General features: G+C 45.0%; 1 protein-coding gene across 4 annotated transcripts in view; it reads left to right on the forward strand.

Moving 5' to 3' along the window:
• ZNF423 (zinc finger protein 423) overlaps positions 1–14943 on the forward strand; it is a 192950-nt gene that overhangs the window by 90214 nt on the left and 87793 nt on the right. Inside the window, exon 1 of one of the 4 annotated variants that reach the window (XM_015873488.2) lies at positions 13539–13637. The exons of 2 other annotated variants lie outside the window; for them this stretch is intronic. The gene's annotated coding sequence lies outside the window, so the exon portion shown is untranslated. Of the gene's footprint in view, positions 1–13538; positions 13638–13963; positions 14108–14943 lie in introns of those variants that run through there. One more of the 4 variants, XM_015873491.2, reaches the window with a different exon arrangement.

Raw genomic sequence — 14943 nt, forward strand, 5'->3', positions numbered from 1 at the left:
CAGATGTCTCCAACTTTTCTTGCCTGCTGTCAGGGTGAGGAAGCAGTCGGCTCTCACCCGAATGTTGACTCTGACCGGGCTGCTGGAGGCTGCCTTTCATGTTTTATTTTGGCTTCTCGCCAGGGGGTTCAATTTTTAAAGCACTGGGGTAATGATCAGATTATTATTATTATTCCTGCTTCAGAACTCTCTGTTCTGTGCACATTGTGCTTCCTGTGCTAGGTAGCTAGGTAGCAAAATGGCCCCAAGAAGGTCTGCCACCAGGTGCACGATGTGTTCTGGGAGGAATGACAAGTGGATTACAGAGAGCTGCCTGACCGTTTGTATGTTAGTACCACAAACTGTGGCTTGCTCTTCACTGCTTTCCTGATTTAGCCACCCCAGAGCACTCATTGGAAACAAATACAGTGCACGTGGTGGATCAAAGAGAGCCTTGCTTGTGTTTGGTCTGGATACCTTGCTTTTCATTTTAGCATGGCAGATTGCAGGACCATGTGTGTAAGTAAAACTCCGTCAAGAAATGGAAAACCCGCCTGGAGTTTTGTGTGTACCTGGTTAGGGAGTTCAGCATTGTCAGTCATTTTAAGTATTGGTGCTCAACTCTTCAGAATAAGTACTGTTCAGATTTATGGACTGTTCACTTTATTAATCTGAGTATAAAGAAGGAAAGTAAATGCGAACCATTGAATTTCCCATCTTATGGCAGACCAGGAAGATGAAAAATGTACTGAACACTTGCCTGGAATAGAACCCTTCAAATATTATCATTTGATGTAGAAACAAGCTGGCAGAGCAACAAAGGTTGCCTATATTTAACGTTCATGGCATTTTACTGTTAGATACACTGGCTAACTCAGTTAAAAATAAATAAATAAATAAGAAAGAGACTTTGCACAAAAGCTGGTTTTTATTCATTTAGTGACACTCTTCCCAATGCTGCCCAAAACAGCATGTGTTGGTCTAATGGCCCTTCTGTATTTCCATTTTTATATCTCTGTAGCTGTTTGGAATTTGGAAATTCTCAGTTACCCTGCGTACTGTGACAGTCTGAAACTGCACTTGAGTGTAAATGTATTTTGATGCCCATTTGCTTTAAATGGCAGAGGCACTGAATATAGAATAGAATATATTAGCAGTTTGCTGACTTAAAAGATGGCATTTATTATGTTGTAGAAAGAGTTAATCCTACGCTTTTAGCTCTGAGCTTAGTTTATTGAGCTTCTGGATACACGTGTTAATTTTCTCAGATGAGGGATAATGGATGTCACTTGAGAAAACAAGACTGATTTGGGTTCTTTCATAGTTTGTGGGTTTATGTCCCACACGGTATAGAAGCAGGCTCTGGGAGATTGCCTGAAATACGCCTGGCCTCTCAGCTGCACTAAAAATAATTCCTGCTTCCCATATTTCTAGAAGTAATTCTGCGATGCTGCAAACCTTATCAGCTCCTTGTTTAGGAAACAGACTTCACTTTAGCTTTCAAATAGCAATGAAAAAGTGGTCTTTAGGGGTATCCGTTGTATTTATAAAATGCATCTTTGTAAGAAGGCATGTATGTTTTAGAGTTTTCTGTTTTGTTTCACTGCTCTTGTTATGGAGCGTTCTTGGTTGGGTGACCTTCTTTCTTTGAGAGCAGCAATTCACATTGGATTTTGGCAAAATGAGTTTGATAGTCCTTGCTTTGCTAAGCACTAGCACCTAGATGACAGTAATTCATCCTCTAATACCCCCACAAAACCTATTTATGCAGAACTTGACATGATTTGCAGGCTCCGTAAAGGAGGAACACAGGACTTAAGCAGTGCCTAGAATTAATTTTTTGACCTCCATTTCAGTTATTGGTTGAAGTATTAGGCTCTTCAGGCAACTAAGCTGTTCGTGCTATAGCCTGGCACTCAGCACCCTGGAATAGAGTCGCACTACCAATTCGATGGCATTCATGCGTCTCCCTCATAACGTGAAGGGGGAAAAATTGCAAGGGAAATTGCTGCCCAGCATTGCAGAATTTAAGGCTGCCAGTAAAATTGATCTTAGTGGCAATAATAGTCCAATTTAAGCCGACACAATCACAATCCTTTTATTAATATTGGCTTACCATCATCCATTTTAACTGTAGCTTGTTGCCAGTGAATGCCAACAAGCATTCTGAAGGTAGAAGACTTGTTTGAGGTTTGTGATTAGCAACACATACAGGATCAGGGGTTTTATTTTATGTATCTGTTTCTGGAGACAGGCGACTAATAGTTCTGAGAGAGTTTTGTTGGTTTTTTTGTTATTGTTTTTTTTTTTAAAAACACTGATTTTAGGGAAATGAGTGGATGTAAGATTTTGTTTCCATAAATTCAGATAACATCTGCATTAATATGGTATATCGTAAGGATCATTAATGTTCAGAGTATATTATCAGGTGTTCTCTAATGCACTTTTGATGAGCTTTAATGATGCTTGCTGTAGTGTTTTTTCATCTTTTCTCTCCCTCCCCCTTTTTTTTCTGCTTGATTGTAATAATGACTTAACCCAGGTGGTAGACTCTATCCAGAAAGTGCCCAAGGGAAATATTATTCCCTTGTACCAGCAAACATCACAGATAGTCATTGAGTTCACTATGGCAGTTTCCCCAGGAGAGAAGATCTTGGCTCACCCCTTGGGTGTCTGGACCTGCCCACATTTGCAGCCTAATGATTTGAGTTTGGGAGAGGATGGAGAAATGATAAAAAGAAGCAAGATGGAAAATGTATTTGGAAGGGAAGGAGAAAAGCCAGTATTGCGTGGGAACTTTTAAAATTACTTAAAATTGTTAGAAAATAGTTGGCCATAGAATAGCATCCTGGAAAGTGTTTGGATTATTTAGAGATTATTAGTAAGGAGCACAATGCAGTTCAAAATGGCAAGACTGAGTAAATGCAAGGATGGAGGATTTGTCTGTGGATGTCTTGGGTTAGAGGCTGGTAATGAATCATGTTAGAAATGCCTTCAGTTTTAGGAAATTACTGGTATGTGTCCCCAGTATTTGTTGTCTGTAGCTCTCTAAACCCTCACTATCAGTAAGGAAACTGAGTTTAAAAAACACAGTTTCAGGGACCTTTTTATGCCATTTAAAGAACCAAATACCAAAGGGGAAAAAAAAAGCATGCTTTAAATAAGTGTCACAGAGGTACTTTAGTTTCTCTGAGCAGAGACGCACAACATGTAAAAGTGCAAAAGTGAAAATACAGGCAGTGGGGAAAGAAAAATATTGTAAATGCCTTCAGCTGAGCAAGTTCTTTGTAGCATTGAGTTTGCAGTGTCAGATATCGCTCGCTGTGTGCATTAAGATTTACTGGCAGAAGGCAGTGGCTGCACCACGAACAGAGTAAATCACGCTGGTTGTGTAAAAGATGGGCTCTTGTAAGTTTACCCAGGTTTGCAAGCACATGAATAGAAGGGGATTCTTTGTTTTCTTATTTTTTCCCAATCTCCACTTCATTGTCCATAGAAGAATTTAAAAGTAAAGTACCCAGGAAGCAAATTATGCTGTTAGGTTGCTTTTGGCTACACTACATTGAAAGCTATAGTTTGCAAATGTAATCTGTAGCAGCAAATAGTGTACAAAGGAAAAGAATTCCTGTTGCTGCACACAATGTTTTCCATTTTCCACACAAAAGCTTGTTCACACCCTCCTGTGCCCCCCTCTGCATGCTTTTCCATAGGCAGCAGTGCAAGGAGTGCCTCCGCTGCCTGGGGGCAGAGATCGGGGGATGCTTGGTGCAGGGTGTGCTGCAGCCACCCCTGGTTGCCCACCTCTGCCCCTCTGCAGCTGGAGCTGCCTTTGTATATTCTCCACAGATAGGGCAGGGCAGTGAGGACGCTGTTACAAGTCTCTTAAGATAGAAACAAGAAACCTAAGTGGTATCTTGCCCAAAGGTGCTTTAGACTTCTCTTGGAAAAAAAAAAAAAAAAAAAGGCTTTTCTAGTGGTCTGTTACTTCTGGGAGCATGGTTTCCCACTGAACTGCATTTTGTGTCAGCTCCATTAAAAAAAACTCTCCTGAAATAATCACTCTCGGCCTGTCAGCATTTGGCAGCCCTCTCCTCCAAAGCAGGCACATCGAAGTCCCGGTGTGCAGGAGGTGGCCCCGCAGAGTGAGGTGCCCACCCAGCCAGGTCACCATTGGGGCAGCCCTGCTGTGCCTGGCCCTGCACACACACCCGATTGAATTTCTGCTCTTGTCATCCCGCTAAACCTCCCAGAGTGATTTGTTCTCCCCAGAGAGCCATGTGAGAGCGGGTGGAAAGGTAACAGCAGAAAAAGGGAAAAAGAAAGAAGGGCTGCAGAGGGGAGAGAGTGAACCAGCAATGAGTAAAACAGAGCTGCTGAGTCCAATCGCCAAGTATTACATTATAGAATCCCAGTCTGGATATAAACAAAATGTTTCCTTAGAGCAGAATCACATCCAAAAGTTAGAAAAATCGTTTTCCAGAGCTGAAACAGCCGTGCTCTGGCCTGGGTGTGGGAGAATGCTCCTCACCCCGCGCTATCTGCACACAGCAGCCCGGTTTGCCTGTGCAGGTCCAAGGGACCATTAGTTTGCCCATCCCCTCATGTAGGAAAAAGCACCATTTTGTGCCATCCATGTCTCTGCTCAGCAGCTCTGGGCTCAGCTTCTGCCTCCATCTACCCAAATCTCTTGGGCTACTTTCCATCTTCCTTCTTTAGCACTGGGTTGACTGCGCACACGTCGCGATGGCCATGATTCAGTGTGACCCAGAGTTGTCACCCAGCTTCGTCAAGATGTTGTTTGTCCTGCTACGTTGATCGGGCCTTGCAGGCTGGCAGCACAGCTCATGTGGCACCACGTGACAGCTGCCCCATGGAGCAGCTGCTGGGGCTTGTGGGCATGGGAGGGTGAGGTTCTCTAGAGGGCTCCACATCAGCCAGGCTTTTGGTTTTGGAGAGTCTGTCATTCCTTAAATTATCACTGAGCTAAATGAGAAACATTTCCTAATGAAGCAAACAGCAACAACAACAGCAAAAAAAATCCATGCCAAAAGAGCATGAATGTTGTCACCAAAGTTAATAAAAGTAAGGAAATTAATACTTATGGTTGACCTCCAATACCTAGGCACAGTGGGGTGTAGCAAGGAAGTAGTTAGAAAGGCACCATGGTGAGCCTTAGCCGTGAATTACCTTATTTTTATTAACTTTCTGACAACCTCAGTGAATTTCCTTTCTTTTTATGATGTGATTAAAAAAGCTAATCAGATCATGTAATTAAAATACATAATTACACAATCTCACAGTTTTTCATAATTACTGTACATGGTAAATATTGTTACCTGATCACACTTTGCACAAAAATTCAGGCAGGAATTAATGTAGGATTGTTAAGGGATGTCTGCTTTCCTGTGGCTGCAGTGGAAGCTCCTGTAATGACATTAGAAAGATAATGAAATAGTTTAAAGTGGAAAATATGTTGAAACTACAAAATATGGACTTGTGTGACTTTTTAATGCTTTTGTACAAACTGGGCAGTTGGTTGATGCGGTGTGTTTCTGTACGTTTATAATGGCTCTTCCTTCTGCGCCCACACCTCTGCGCTGTATTTTGTTAGGCCCCACCTACTGGAAAGCTGGTGTTTGGATACAAAGCAACACAGGGAGAGAAAAATCAGATCAGATTCACTGTCTTAAGCCCAGCCGTGGAACGGGGTTAAGATGGAGTTGCTGTTGTGTCTGAGTACAGTGATTTTGGGCTTTACGTAATGGTGAGAGCTTCCTGTGTCCTGGTTATGGTCATACATGAGTCTGTATGAGAAGGTTGTGCCAAGAGAATAAGCCACTCTGTGCTGCTGTCTGGGCAGAGTTTGGGATCCACCTCCAAATTTCCCTGAAAAAAAATGTTTGCAGTATCTGTAGTACCAAGGTGCAGCTTTTTAGGGTAACTGATAGCATTCTCCCTAGTACCTCCTATTCCTCTTACTAACATCCTCAGATGTACTTTGTAGGGGTGTAGGGCTCGCACATGGGTGTGAACTGTAGAAGGAGAGCCCTGAGCTGACTCTGCAGCTCTCCTGCTGGAAGTCTGAGAAGGACAGCTGATGGTTTGCCATCGGACTCTCCAGTCAAAAGGGCAGAGATCTGTGTGAAGAAGAGTGCAGCTTTCGGTGGATGGTTCTGTTGTGTGGTGCAGTGCGAGTCATCAGATCACAGGTAGCAGGTTACCACCACCTAAACTTGAAAGGCCTCTCGAGCAGTACGTTTGTTGTAAGGCAGCACTGATGTACTGAGAAAGATTCTTACTGGGTGGCAAGCACTTTTGTTTGCTTGCTTGTTCTGAAAGCTGTTTCTTATTTAAAACGCTGGATACTGTTACTGAAAAAGAAGTAGTGTTACCATGCAGCTTGGAATAGGCATCTCTCTTTGGCAAGCCACACTGCTTGGCTTTCATCTTGCATAGCACAAAATCTATAGCTGTTTTCTTTTTAAACCTTTCAGTTATTTTTATCAGCTATTGATAAATGGAGAGCTTCCTTTCCAACTTCTGTTTTAATGGCAGTCCCCTCAGACCAGTCACGAACACGGTATGGATTCAGGACTGATATGTAACTAAGTGATACTCAGAAATGTTCTTGATGTTCAGTGGTGTTCTTTTACATTTGTGTGCCTTTGTTTTTAATTTCAAGGGAAATATTTTTAAAAAATTGTTCACTGTAGCAAACCCAGAGTCTTGGCTAATTGCATTTTGCCATAGTATATGCTGTCCATGAGGAATGGGAGATATGCTGAGCTGGAGCAAACTCCAGGCTGGACCTGGATGGCACTCCATCAGCCGCAGAGTAATGCTGGGGGCACTGAGGGATGAAAGCCCCACTGCATCTAGCCAGGGGAAGGTCTCTAGAAGCTGCACTGCCCAGATCCAAGGAAAGACTGCAATGTGTCCTCATGGGATGCTCACAGGGGCATCTTCATCTCCACTGATGGAGTTCACATGAAACCTTGACTGTGAATTCAGGAAAGGGGTAGGGAACGTGCACACCTTTCAAAAAACACCTTGCTATAGATTTGACTGTGTTTAATGTCTGTTACTTGAATTTTCAGAGGGGTTAGGCAGCTGCCAGTCCTATTGATTTCAATAGGATTGATGTGAATATGCAACATATTTGGAAATTAGAGCAATAATGTATATGCATAACCGTAAAACGGGCTACTTGATACTGTATGCCACATGTAATTACTGAAATTCCTTCCCCAGTTCTTTGAAGGAAGCACAAAATCTGGATGTTGTTGACTTTTACTGTTTGTTTATTGTTCAGCAGTTTCAGATGTGTGTATTTCAGCGTCAGGTCTATTCATCACGAATGTCAACCCATTAAGATTGTAACTGTGTCACAGTTTTCCCACCTAGATCAAAACGAGAGCCCAGAACAGCCTACTCTTTCTAAATTAACAAGCTGCTTTTATTTTCCCCTGCAACTTGCTGTAATAATATGACCAGCTTTAAATTCCTCAGGCCGGAAAGCTGGGCAGTAAAGTCCTGTGCAGGGTGGAGATTTAAAACATGAGGTTTTTCTCAGGTTTGGAACGTGGCAGTTGACGTATCTTCTACTGAGCACTGATGGAAAATAGTCTGCTCTTGGGAAAGTATTCTTACATTAAAGACAGGGACTGCAAACTTGCCTGGAGGTTGGGTCACTGTAGTGTCAGATCTCCTTACAGAAAGCCATCCTAGCAAGCCTGTCATTCTGGCAACCCTGACCAGAAGATGCAGAGCAGTTGTGATGTCTGGTTTCAGTTTTCTCCCTTCTTAGTGGTTCTTTAGGTTCAGATCTGATACATGGCCAAAAGGTTGGGATGGAGCTCTGCAGAAATGGAAGCACCGCTCTCACGCTGCTTACCAGCTCAGTAGTAGACATGTGTTTGTCCTAGCAGTAACAGCAGCTTATCTGAGAGGTCTTGGCAAGGCTTTCTTTGTCCTAGTTTGCCACTGCCCCAGTTTTCAAGGCACTTGCTCCTCCAAACTGCTGTCCATGCCATCAGAATCACTTCTGACCTGATTCTGCATGAGCTGAATATCCTGTGGAAAGTGCTGCCTGTCCTTGTCCCTGCTGTCACCAGGTTCCCTGCTCACCGCACACAATCTGACCCCTAAATGAATTTTATGAATGAGCCTAATGGATTGTAATTGATGACTTAATCTTCACTTGAACATGCAATTCAGAAACGTGAAAATGAGCACGGTAAAGCATTAAGTCAGATCACATCGGTCTGGCCCATTCATGGAGAAAAGTCTGTCCCTTCTTAATTTTAGTCTCTGTGCTCTCTGAGTTTCTCCAAGCACCAGCCCATCTGTATTATGATGCTCAGCCCTGGCCTGAACTGAGGGAAGGAGCCTGAGCTGTGGCTGAGTGCACAGCCTGAGGGGATCGCAGAGCAGCCTGGGAGCAGGTGCCTGCTGCCATTGGGAGCTGCCCGATCAGACGGCAGGGAGGAAACCAGCCATCTCGGAAATGCTGCACACGTACTTCACTACAAAGGCTCCTCTGCTGGCCACGTTTCCATAGGGTGCACAGGGTATGGGAAGAGCCCTGTTAGTGCTAGAAGTATCAGAAAAGGAAAAATATTGTCATTTACAACTGAGCAAAGGTTTTCCCTTGCCTGTGTCACAGAGACCTTCATGGAGGACTGTGCTTTTCACCTCTCCAGGCCAGCTTTCCAAGTGCTGTGAAGGGAGAGGAGCAGGAGGTCAGGGTGGCTCCAGTGCTCAGAGCACGGCCACTGCCTGCCCCGAGCCGTAGGCTCCATGCCAACATGTGCAGGCAGAGCTCTGAACCGCTCTGCACTGTCTCCTCATTTTGCATAGTCGTGGTGAAATCTTGATAAGGGTTGGCGTCAAGTAGCAGTAAGTGCAGAATGTAATGGTGTGACTGTAAGGCCAGTAGGGTCACACGAAGTCTGTGCTGTGGCTAAGATAATACTGAGGAATATTAGTAAGAATTACCCTAAGTATTACCATTTATTATAATTAATTTTATAAGTAATTATTATGGGTAATAATTATTCTACTAGGATTGTTTTCCTAAGGGCTTTGTCTTTCCTTGTATTTGAAAGCTGTACTTGTCATAGCCGAACCTCTGATTTTACAGCCTTCTCTGTATTGACTTATCGTATCCATGATGTGTGCACAAAACCCCGTGTACAGTTTTGTTCTTAGGGTGGGCCTCTGTGAAATCTGTAGGTATCAATGCAGCAAGGGTGGTACAGGACCCTCCAGGTAGCAGGGTAAGCGCGTGCGGCAGGATGTTAGTGTCATTCTGTTAATTCATGGGTGATTTTGCTGCTATCATCCCCTAATCTTGCTTAAAAAAGACAGAACTTGTATTCCTAACATTTCTGAAGAGCGAGTGGCTAAGCAAAATACACGTACAATCCTAACATTTCTGTGGAAATAGGGTGAGTTATTATTGATTCACAGAGCACGACAAAACATCACTGCATGAATTAGCAAACAGCTGTTTCTAATTTGAGTTTAGAACTGTACACAGAGGAACTTGTTTTAGTGTTCACTCCTTTCATTTATAATGAATTTTAATCACCGCTACAGGTGAGAAAAATGTAGAAACAAGCTTGTATCTTGTGGAAGAAACAAAGGAGAGACAGATGCTAACAGATTTACAGTCTGTGATAAAAGGAATGTTTTGGTACACTTTACATGTAATTAGAGTGCAGCTGTTTTCAGTCCCAAGTCCATGATGCACAGCAGAATATAGTATCTGCTGCTTTTCCAAAGGGAGTAAAGAAAAACAGTGATTCAACCCTGAAAGCATTTAGTTTATTCCTAGATCTAACATAAAACTTTCTCCTCCGCCCCTTATTATGCCGTTTATTAAAGTGTGAAGTAACTTATTTAATATGTTAATTTTTGTTACCTCTAAAATACAGCCTGTTTGATGCATGAGAAATAATGGTATAAATAGCTTTCTGATTTTTATCATCATATAGAATGATATATCGCCCTACTGACGGTCGTTATTGAACCTTAATAGCCTTGCTGTGAGAGACAGGGCTCAGGCACATGTTATGCTGCCTTAACAAGTTGCTGTGCATCAGCCAGGCTTCGACAGACATTTCTGTGTGTACTTCTAACTTTCAGCATAATAAAGACCAATTAAATGCCTCTTTGATCCCAAAAGAAAGGTTTAAACAAAGGCAGCTAAGTTTAATCTGTCTGTGAAACAGTTTATCTACAGCAGACATCCCAGCAAATGTAATGCGTGACAGTCTGTGCTACATCTTGTGCTGATTTTGTATTCTAAGTACCCGGTTACTCTGATCCTGAGAAGAAGAATCAGATGATGTATATTTTCCATTGAGGCTGGCATCCTTATTTCTTTTTAGAAATTTCACTTAAAAATGAACGGCAGTGCAAAGTGGAGAAGTAGGAAATAGAATCGGTAAGTGTTGTGATTTAGCCCAACACAAACGCTTACCACCTCAGCTACATGGAAGCACCTTTCCCTGCAGTCACTGGTAATCACGGAGGCACTGCCTGCAGAGCTGCTGCTCTTAGCACCTTGGAGTTTTTTATCCCTGGTCAGTTTCTCTTTGAACATGAAATTTTAAAGTAAATCAAACTGGAATAGTGCCTTGAGATAAGAAAGCTTTCAGGAATGTTTGTGAAGGAGCTGAAGTTGCACAGCGTTCCTCAGCACAGCGTGAGCTTCCCAGAGCCTCCCTGGTGCCTCATCCAGGGATGTGCTGACCAGTACTGGGCGCTGATGGGTGGTGTTTCAGTAGGATGGCTGTACATGAGTGGTGGAAGCCCTTTTCCATTCATCAGCAAAGTGCGTTGCAGTGTGCAGTGATGCTGGGTTTCAGGCACAGCAGAACAGTCCCAGCACTGCTCAGATGGGTGTGATGCCAGCATCAAATGGCTTTCGTTGGCCACAGAGTTGCTTTTTGTAGTGCCCCATTGCTGTCCGTGGCAAAGGACAAGGTCAGTCAGTGAAGCCAATGCATCCATAACAACTGAGTTGGGAATAGTAATGATATTTGTTATTATTTACCATGTTATGTTTGTGCAGGAAGAGGGGATGCGCACTCCAATAAAAAAACAAAACAATAAAATCTGTGACAATGCACTGAAAACATTGAAACATTTGGTATGTAAACCTGATTTGCATTATTTCACACCGGCACGGCGGTGTAGATGAACAGTGTGTGCTGTGTGAGGTTCTCACCGTAATCCATCGTAATGATCTGTCCTCGGTGTTAATGCATAGTGGAGCGATTCAGAATTTGCTATAACCACTATTGAAGACTTCACCACCCTTTTCTCTCAGTCTTGGTGTTGAATTCTCATAGATAAGCATCTGTGATAATAATAATTATTGAAAATGATAACATTTCTATCAGGGCCTCTGTCTGAGGATGTCTCGGGGCTTCACAGCTATCCAGAAGTAAGCCCTACAATTTGCCCTTCAGCAGCAGATGGCTTTTCCCTTCCACGGAAGCGAGGAACTGAAACACGAGCGGTTTATACACACGTCTCATGATGCCAAGCTTGTTTGTGAAAGCAGCTTACTAATTTTGGGTGCCAGAATTCCATCAGCTTCTAATAGTCTAATGCAATGTGGGTGTTTTGAACATTTTAACCTAAGTGCCGTGGAGAGGCTCTGGAATAACCATGAATCTGAGGTTAAACAACCATCTTAACAATTAGGGTTATAGCCTAATTGTTTGGGGGTTTTCTTTTTGTTATTGTAACCATTCTTTTTGCATACTGGCTTCGTACTAGATGGACAAACCTAATGGAGTTTCCAACCTCATGGCCGTGGCTTGTTGTCCTGGATGGGGAGTGCTCGCCAACTTGGGATGGAGGCTCTGCAGGTCTCTTGGGCAGAGCCCCGAGCTCAGTTGCTGCCCAAGCAAAAGCACTTGATGCTCCCGAGCCCCAGACTGAAGTTCTGATGGAAGGGATGCTCCCAGCATCGCAGGGGAGATGGGATGAAAAGTATTTGCAGGGGCTGGGAACTCGTGGCTGCTTTGTTTAATTTTTATGAGCAAAATAACTTTGAAATAATAAATAGATCGGTGTCACTGGAGTGTGCTGAGGAGGCGGCGCAGCTTTCTGCTGGCAGTTTGCAATGTGCCGTGTGTCTCCTTTCTAAAAGAGATCATATTTTTTAAGGCTTAATTTTATTGTTTTAGCTTCATGCGTGTAGTTCTGAACGCGGCTCGTGCTATCTGGAAGATAAACAGAGAATGAAGTATGATTTATGCTACAGTTTGGCCAAATCGCTCCTATTAGAAGGAAAATACACTCACTGAATGCACTGAGGCTGGAATTAGCACCGCAGTGATGATGATAAATGCCTGCAGTCCCATAAACGTGCTGAACATTACGTTGCTAAATTACTGTACCACTGGAGATTGATTATCAGCTTTAGCCCCGTAAGCTCTGTGACACACACACATCCTGAACACCACCGACATCCTGAAGCTTCCTTCATGCCTCCTTTTTTTTCTTCCCCTTCCCTAATTAAACTTTTTATTGAATTTTCTTCCCCTTTTAATACTTGTTTTGATTCTCTTATGCGCTAATGACAAAAGCCTCGCACCAGCCATGTGATTCTTTATTTTAGAACAGTCCCACTTTGCAGGATTAGCCATTTTTAATGACTTTAATCTCCTTTTTGAAAGTGATTTTTCTCATTCTGCTACATTCCTTTGATTGCGTTAATGTAAAATTATTATTCAAACCATCGTAGCCAGACATGTCACACCACATCTAGAACAGATCTTCCCTGTCAAATATTACTCTGGTAAAATACCTTAGAATTTCCTTCTCAGTTCATTATAGGACTTTTTTTTTAGCTCCAGCTTGAAATGGCAAGTTAAAATTAACGGGGCTATTTTTCATTCTATAAAGAGATTAATGATAATGAGCGTTTCCTAATTTCTTTAGTTCTGGGCATTTAGTCATTCAGAGTCTTGTTTGGGAGAAAGTCAAGGTGGGTTGTCCCTGGAACTCAAAGCTTCTGGTTCCTTCTGAATGGTCCAAGTATGAGGAAACACAAGTGAAAGGATCCAGAAGTGAAGCATGGCAATCAGTGCAAGGCCCAAATCAAGCTGGCGAAAGGACACAACCCTTGTTTTCAGCCACGTCTATGTGAATGCTGCCCTTCCCAGTGCAGACTCTTTTCAGTCTGGAAATGGTCGTTATTTTGAACCCCCCCCCGCTCTCCCAGATTCGTGCTATTGAAGGCTCGACGTGTGTTGGCTGCAGCAGGGCAGCGGCTGGAGCTGTCCGCTCGATGGGACCCGGCATCCGGAGCTGCTCCGCGGTGCTGCGCTCTCCAGGGCTGCTCCGTCGGCGGTTCGTGCATTTGTGCGGCCGTTTGTGCAGCGCTCACACCGCGCTCGGAGCTCTCCCTGCCCCCGGCGCTGCGCTGCCCCCGCTGCCGGCCGGCACGCAACATGTGGTGCCCTACTTCGCGCCCGGCATCCTCCTCGTGCTCCCTTTTGTCTCGCGGCCCCCGAGGAGCCCAGCTGGCGCGAGCGGGGAATTGGCCGGCCCCGAGCTACCCGCTCCCCCCCGGGGCCCCTCGTCCCGGCGCTGCCGGCCGCCCGCCTCCTTCCCGCCGCCGCCCGCGGCCGCAGGTCCGTAGGGACGGGCCCCGGGAGCGCGGGCGGCCGGGAAAGGGCTCGGGGGGCGGCGGTGGGGGGGGGTTGGTGCGGCGGCGGCTGCGGGGGCCGGGAGAGGGGCGGCGGAGCAGCGCGGAGGTGGCGGCGGGGCGGGCCGAGACGCTGCGGCCGCCGCAGGGGAGACCGGCGGGCGGGAGGAGGAGGAGGAGGAGGAGGAGAAGGGCCGCGCAAACTTTGTGTGGGGACCGCGCTGGCGGCCGGGCCTTCGGGTCTGAGACAGCGCCCAGCGGAGCGGGCCGGGCCGAGGGCCGAGCGAAAGGCTGAGGGCGGCGGGGAGGGCTGTGCGCGGAGCGGCGATGCGGCTGGGCACCGAGGGCTTCCCGGCGGCGTCCCCGAGGAGCTGGCTCGGGTTTTGAGTTTCCGAGTGCGTGTGTGTGTGTCACAGCTTCCCCTCACGTGGATTCTGCTCTTGCTCCATTGCCTGGGTCAGTGGCGGTTCTGCTTCGCTCGACACCTCCACGTTGTTTGGAATTAGAATATTCAAACTCTTGTTTCTTGCTAACAGTTCTGTTTACGAAACCTGCCAACACGTCACGTACCGGGTTTTGTTTGTTTTTTTTATTTATTTTCTTTGAATTGTGTGCTTTGCCGCTGGAGATGGCACCGTGTTTCTGATATCAAATGATAAACTATTTTTCACAGCCTGGCTTTGAGCAGAGACAGCAGTCAGTCGCACAGAGGCTGAGCCATGGCCGCTTTGTGCCGAGGCTGGTGGCTCTGTGATGTCTAGAGATCCCGGTTCAAAGATCTGCTAACGCGTTCCCTCGGTCGGTCTGTCGGGCCGCTCCACCCCGAGCCTTGCGCCTTGCTTCCTGCTGGGCTCTTCTGGGCTCTGCTGGGCTCTGCTGGGCTGTGCGCTGCCAGCGGCCTCCGGTTCTGTGACAGTTCTGAGGCAGAAGTGAAGGATGTTGGTTAATGGAGACATCAGTTAAAGTCACCTTGAGGTAGCGCAGAAAAAGGCCCTTAAAATTGCAGGTGATGGCTTAACGCTGGAGCTTTCCAAGATGCTGGTGTTGCTTCATTGCACGCTGTGCTTTATTTTCTTTATTCAGTGTTTATTGTTTTACAGTGTGGTGAGCGGGTGTTAAACCTGCTAAGGAAAAGATGGTTTTTATTAATAATGCAGGTTGGCGTATTTGCAGATTACGTTTGCAGATATATTTTTATTTCTCAAACCTCCTTTGAAATTTGAGAGATACTCTTTTTGTTTTTTCCGAGTTGATTTTTTTTTCATGCCGTAGTAGCAGAAGCCCGTAGTGTT

This window comes from Coturnix japonica, chromosome 11 (assembly GCF_001577835.2).
Source record: "Coturnix japonica isolate 7356 chromosome 11, Coturnix japonica 2.1, whole genome shotgun sequence".
NCBI lineage: Eukaryota > Metazoa > Chordata > Aves > Galliformes > Phasianidae > Coturnix > Coturnix japonica.